Here is a 7,343-nt window from a genome sequence, read left to right on the forward strand (position 1 = left end):
ATATCTCATTGTGGTTTTGATTTGTATTTCCCTGATGCCGAGTGACGTGGAGCACTTTTTCATGTGTCTGTTGGCCATCTGGATGTCTTCTTTGCAGAAATGTCTGTTCATGTCCTCTGCCCATTTCTTGATTGGATTGTTTGTTCTTTGGGTGTTGAGTTTGCTAAGTTCCTTATAGATTTTGGGAATTCATTTTTACACTCTAGAAAATGAGTGAAGAGAATTGGTTGCTACCAGTATGGAGGACAGAGGATGAAAGTGGGATCTTAGGAAAGCTGAATTTTATAAAACAGGAAAACAAGAGATGCTCAGAAACAATTACAAGCTAGAAACAATTCAGTTTGGTGAAGAGAAAGTTACAGTAACTATATGGGATGGGACTTAGTCTTCTGATTGAAAAAGCTCAAATGAAGAGAATTTTTTACATGAGGCAAAGACAAGGTGAGGCAGTGATAGTAGGTAAATGAGTCAAGCAACGGTTATAACAGAGGAGACAACAGGAGAGTAAACGGTCCTTTTTTTTTTTTTTTTTTTTTTTTTTCAGAGTCATTTTTATTCCCTGAACTAGTTATAGCTTTTACAGATCCCAGTTTTGGAGATGTGCACATTGAACCACTGTGATGTAATTTAACTGTCTCAAATAGATCATTCATTCTTTTATATTTCTTACCTAAATAATCCATAGCAAACTTGATTAAGAAGATCTAATATTTCATCAGGAAAACAGCTTCAGAGAAAGGAAAGAATACTCTACACATTCATGAGTATAGTAGACACAATCTTAAGCACCTAGTAATCTATTTGGCTGAAAGGTGTTATACAATGTAAGCCTACCATTTACATAAATAGATTACATCTACAATTGGTTTGCAGAAATTTTCTTAAGAGATTTCCACCTCTTAATTATTTTCTCCAAGCTCCTTCTTGCAATAACCATTCATTATTGACAACATTGTAATGCAATTCTTTTTTCAAATAAAGGGTTTTATTGATTTAAGTAATTCAGAGACCATGGAGAAACTTCCATAATGATAAAGAAAGATAAAGCAAGCAAGAAACAAAAACCCCATAAGACAATGAAAGGCAGCAAAACACTCTTGTTTTTTCTCCTGTATTTTACATGGAAAAAAAGATCTTCCAAATGTAGATAAACCAAAAGCAAAAGAATGTTCACTTCACTTCCTCCTTTATTTTCCTCTATTTCATTCCATAAAGTACCTTATCAGAGACTAGAGACACTACTCGTAGGAGAGCTGATTGGAAATGAAATTTCTCGATGGTACATGTGTACGCAAGGACAGCAACTCTCAGATTTTGAAAGATGGGTTTGTTGAGACAAAAGCTCTCCAGAAGTGTTAAATTGGGAAAATCATACTCTTTATGAACAGATCTCATTAATGGAGGAAATAAAGCCTAACAGTGACTTCTAGTAGGAGGGACAGACTCTAGAAAAAAGATGAGGCTGTATTGATGCCTCATTTTTGTTTTGGTTTGATTTTTGGTTTTTGAGGGTTGTTTTTTCTTTTTTCTTTTTTCTTTAAGTGGGATAGATAGGAGGCTCCTGGGTGGCTCAGTCAGTTAAGCAGCTGCCTTTGGCTTGGGTCATGATCTCAGAGTCCAGGAATCGAGCCCTACAGCAGGTTCCCTGCTCAGCAGGGAGTCTGCTTATCCCTCTCATTCTCCTCTGTGCTCTCTCTAATAAATAAATAAAATCTTTTTAAAAATTTATATTAAAAAAATTGGCTAGATAAAACAAAGAAAACTTCATGTTGCTATTTCAAACTTTCTACCAGTTTTCTTGGTTTACTAAAACAAAAAAGAAAAGTGCACTTGTTTTCTTCTGCCATACACTTTTAGTGCAAATCAAGTAAAGAAGTGAGGGAAAAGAAAATTTTCTCTAAGAAATTAAGATTAAAGAAGCATATTTTTCACTAAAGTGAGATATCACCTGAAAGTTGTTTGTTTGTTAGTATTCTGTTTTTACTAGAAATATATAAGGTAGGCATTAACAGAAAAGTTTAATATTTAAAGGGGGGCAAAATTTGAATCCATTACTGTGTTTCTATAATTACTCTGCCTCGCTTATTCTGAGATGTATTTATGGATCCACTATTGCATAATTTCACCAGAACCTTTACCTCTTATTGATTACTTATGATAATTTGCATTTTTTCTGTATTTGATGTTAACAAACAATCTGGGCATACTTATGTTTAATATTATCTAGGTTTTACCTAAATACAGAAAAAGACACCAAGACATGTAACATCTTCTATAAGAATTCTTTATTTTGAGGTCAACAAAGTATAAGAAAATATTACTCAAAAATCACTCCAGTGTAAGAATTCAACATTTCCTTGGAAATTCAATTGATATAACTAATAACATAAGAATACCCTGAACAGTTTAACTTATTTTTACAGCATGCAAACAAACTGAAATTAAAATTAGTGTTGATCTAGGTTAAAGACAACTATCATATGATCTCCCTGATATGAGGACATGGAGAAGCAACATGGGGGGGGAGGGGGATAGGAGAAGAATAAATGAAACAAGATGGGATTGGGAGGGAGACAAACCATAAATGACTCTTAATCTCACAAAACAAACTGGGGGTTGCTGGGGGGAGGTGGGATTGGGAGAGGGGGAGCGGGCTATGGACATTGGGGAGGGGAGGCGAACCATAAGAGACTATGGACTCTGAAAAACAACCTGAGGGTTTTGAAGGGTCAGGGGTGGGAGGTTGGGGGAACAGGTGGTGGGTGATGGGGAGGGCACGTTTTGCATGGAGCACTGGGTGTTGTGCAAAAAGAATGAATACTGTTACGCTGAAAAAATTAATAAAAGGGGGAAAAAAAAAAATACAAGACCTCAATTTTACACACATTTGAGTTTATAATTAAATGATTTTGATTGTTAAAAAAAAAAAAAAAAATTAGTGTTGAAAAATCTCATGACAATTTAAGAAGCACAAATTCAGATTATGATAAGAACATACTTATTTAATGTTATATACCTTTGAATTAAATTTAACAATCTTTTTCCCCCAAGATTTCAATGATTAGAATCCAAATAAGATCACTTCTAATATAACATCACGTAAATTAGTATTGAATTTATTTCATCTCTTGTTACTCCTCAGCTTAGGCACTACATTGTTCAAAATCAGAGAACATAGGAATTATTTTATGACTGTCAAAAAAAGTGATAATATGAAAAAGAAACTCAAGAGATACTTTAATTCAGATGCTAGACTGTTCAAATGGAACCAAACTTGAAGTTACAAAAAATATTTACTTAACTTGGATATCTTTGGATATCATCTGTTCATATGAAATAGAAGAAAAACTCACATCCAAATTAATATCCCTTTATTGGGAGGTATTTTTCTTAGCTCAATCCTTGTTAGAATTCAGGAAAGAGTTGTAACAACTTTTTTTTTCTAGATATGTCCCATAAGGCAAGGGAAACAAAAGCAAAAATATATTATCGGGACTACATCAAAATAAAAACCTCCTGCACAGAGAAGGAAAAATCAACAAAACTAAAAGGCAACCTACAGGATCACAGGAGACATTTGCAAATGACATATCCAATAAAGGGTTAGTAACCAAAATATATAAAGAACTTATATAGCTAAACACCCAAAAGAAAAAATAACCCAATTAAAAAGTGGGCAGAAGACAAGAACAGACATTTCTCCAAAGAAGACGTACAGATGGCCAATAGACCCATGAAAATATGCTCGTCATCACTTATTGTCAGGGAAATACAAATCAAAACTACAATGAGCTATCACCCCACCATGGCTAAAACGAGCAACACAAGAAACAACAAGAGTTGAAAAGGATGTGGAGGAAAAGAAACACTTGTGCATTGTTGGTGGGAATGCAAATTGGTGTAGCCACTGTGGAAAACATTATGGAGGTTCCTCAAAAAGTTAAAATATAGCTACCCTACAATCCAGCAATTGCACTACTGGATATTTAGCCAAAGAATACAAAATAGTTCAAAGGGGTACATGCATTCCAATGTTTATAACAGCATTACCTACAATAGTCAAGATATGGAAGCAGCCCAAGTGTCCCTCAATTGATAAATGAATAAAGAAGATATGGTCTACATAAATAATGGACTATTACTTAGCCATAAAAAGGAATGAAATCTTGCCATTTATAGTACATGGAAGCAGCTAGAGAGTATTGTGCTAAATGAAATAAGTCAGTCGAGGAAAGACAAATACCATATTATCTCTTGTATGTGTATTTTAAGAAACAAAACAAATGAACAAAGGGAAAGTAAGAAAGAAAGAGAGACAAACCAGGAAAACAAGTCTCTGAACTGTAGAGAACATATTGACGGTTAGCAGATGGGATATGGGTGGGGAAATGGGTTAAATAGGTGATGGGAATTAAACAGTACACTTGTGATGAGCACAAGGTGATGTATGGAGCTGTGGAATCACTATATTTGTACACCTGAAACTAAAGTAACACTGTATGTTAACTAACTGGCATTGAAATAAATACTTTTAAAAAAGCATTTAGAAGATAGATACCACTACCTGTTATGTTTTGATTATTAAGGATTTCTAAAGGCTAATTGAGTACCCTAAAAGTAGCTGAAGGGTACCAGGGTACCAACATGATTCTATTACAGGAGGAATTATAGAAGATAACTTTATTTATTTATTCATTTATTTATTTTTGCATTTAATATGGCCTTAGCATAGTACTTTGCACACAGAAAATACTCCACAACTATTAGTTGAATTAATACTTCTGGTATTGCATTAGTTTTCTATTGCTGCATAACAAATTACGATGAACTTAGAAACTTAAGACAACACACATTACTCTAACAATTTCCGTGGATGAGGAATCTGAGTGCAGCTTGGATGGGTCCTCTTCTCAGCATTTCCCATAGCTATAATCAATGGGTTGGCCAGTCTATGTTCTCATCTGAAGGCTGGCCTGAGGAAGACTAACACTTAAGTTGTTAGCAGAATTCATTTCCTTGCAGCTATATGACTCAGGGTTTCATATTTTATTCTGACTGTTGATTAGGGGGTGATTTCGGGTCCTTGAGGCCTTCCATAGTTTCTTGCCACATAGGCTTCTTTAACACGGCTGCTTAGTTCATCACACCCACAATGAGAATGATTCAGTCAAAGAAAATCCAGTCTCTGTTTTAGGGGCTTTTGTATATTTAGATCAAATCCACCCAAGCTCATCTCTCTTTTGATTAATGCAAAATCAACTGATTTAGGACTTCAGTTACATCTGCGAAATCCCTTACCTTTGCCATATTCTGTTGTCTACCAGCAAGTCACAGCTCCCACCTATACTCAAGGGGCATGAACATCAAGGGATACGAACAGGGGCTACCCTAGGATCCATCTGCTACAGACGTGATATGGCATAGAAAAATACCAGGAGACTTGCACTTAGACAAACATACCCCCCCAGTCAGTTCTGTGTGATTTAGGATAAGACATTTAACCTCTTTAAACCCTCTTATCTTCTGACCTTTTTTAAAAAAAGCAGTAACACCTGTTTTGTATTATTATCAGTATGAGCAAGAAATTATGACTATGTAGGAATCCGTAAATTGTTGGTAACAACACTTTTATAGTCTAGCCATGGTGTGAGATATCAGAAAAAGTTAGACCTGACTTTGTCTTAAGTTCATTGGATTTGTCAGACCTAAACTAAACCAAAAGTATCTGTCACTAATGGATTCCAACTTCTTGCTTTTCTCTCCAGTTTCAGTTGAACAAAGTAGGTCCTTTGCACAAGTAAAGATGAACCATGGCTTATTAAGAACCTATCATTGGTCAGGCTTTGTGCTAAATGATGAGATAGATAGAGACAGAGACCAAGATAGAGAGATATATGTGCATGAATATGTAAGTTATTTTCATATATATGAGGACAAGGAAATATTATTTTTTCCTATTTTTTTTTAAATTTTTTCTATTTATTTGAGAGAGAAAGAGAGAGAACATGAGCAGGAGGAGGGGAAGAGTTGGAAAGGGAGAAAGAGATTCCTTGCTGAGTAACTGAGTAAGGAACCTGATGCAGGGCTTGATCCCAGGGCCCGGGATCATGACCTGAGCAGAAGTTAGACGTTCAATTGACTGAGCTACCCAAGCAACCCTGTAATACCTATTTTACACAAGGAAACAATCCATGACTCCTACAAAAACAAAATAACATACTTGCTCACGCACGTACGTAGTGGCCAAGAACAGAATAACTTAAGTTAAAAATCTACATTTAAATGAAAAGTCTCCACTTGAAGAAGTTACTTAATCTGTCTGTGCTAGTGATAATAATACCTACCTGCATGGGTTGTTAGAATTATTAATTGAAATGACATGTAAAGCATTTTGCGTGCAAGCCCAAGACACAGCTAGTATTATTCATTATAAGTCTTTGGAATTGGGGTTCGATTTCGGGTTCTGACCACCAATAATTACCCTTCCCAGTGCCGTTATAGAAGTTGTTAATTCCCCCTGAAGCTAAAAATACACTCAGGAGAGTACCTAGCCCAGAGCTGCGAGTTACACCTGTAACTCTCTATTCAGCTGTAAGCTGAGCAGATGCCCAGGCTGGAGCCCACTCCTTCCCACCGACCGCTAGAGATTCCAGAGTTCCGACACAGAACAGACGGAATTCACAGGGACTATAACCTGGAAAACCTCATCCCTACTCATACAATGAAGTAGGGAATTGCAAACAGTCTAATCGGCTCATTGTTTCATCCGTTGTTACAGAGAAAACAAAAACTCTTTGGTGGCCTTGGGCGGACTACATTGAACCTGGATGTGATCATATTATATTTTCTAATTCTTGAATAATTTTCACTGCTTTCATCTGCAGTCTCTCTCTCTCTCCCTCTTCATCGGTTAATGTGTTTCCAAATGAAGAAGTACCTCATAAAGAAAAACCAAATTTTTTAAAAAGTGATAGTATTACTTCAACACTTACCCATTTCAGTACCACAAATCTTTACGGGAAAGGAAAAAAAAATATCAACTTCATTTTAGTCATCCTCCTTCATTTATGTTAAGTAGTTCACATCATCTACTACATAAATTAAAATGGTAAATTCTATCTCCAGATTTATCCTGGAGATCCATTTTGATATCTAAGATTTCAGCTTTAAGTACAAGTGGAAAACAGTTGAGGATAGTGGGGAGAAGCACAGAGTTACATCCATTAGGTTAAACTGGTTTCTGTGTTGAGCATGAAAATAGGTATCTTGTTATCCAGGCTGAATTTTTTTTTTTTTTAACCTGGTGGCTATTCATCACATAATAAAGAAGTCAAAATATCCTT

The sequence above is a fragment of the Meles meles genome, chromosome 2, assembly GCF_922984935.1.
Source record: "Meles meles chromosome 2, mMelMel3.1 paternal haplotype, whole genome shotgun sequence".
NCBI classification, from domain to species: domain Eukaryota; kingdom Metazoa; phylum Chordata; class Mammalia; order Carnivora; family Mustelidae; genus Meles; species Meles meles.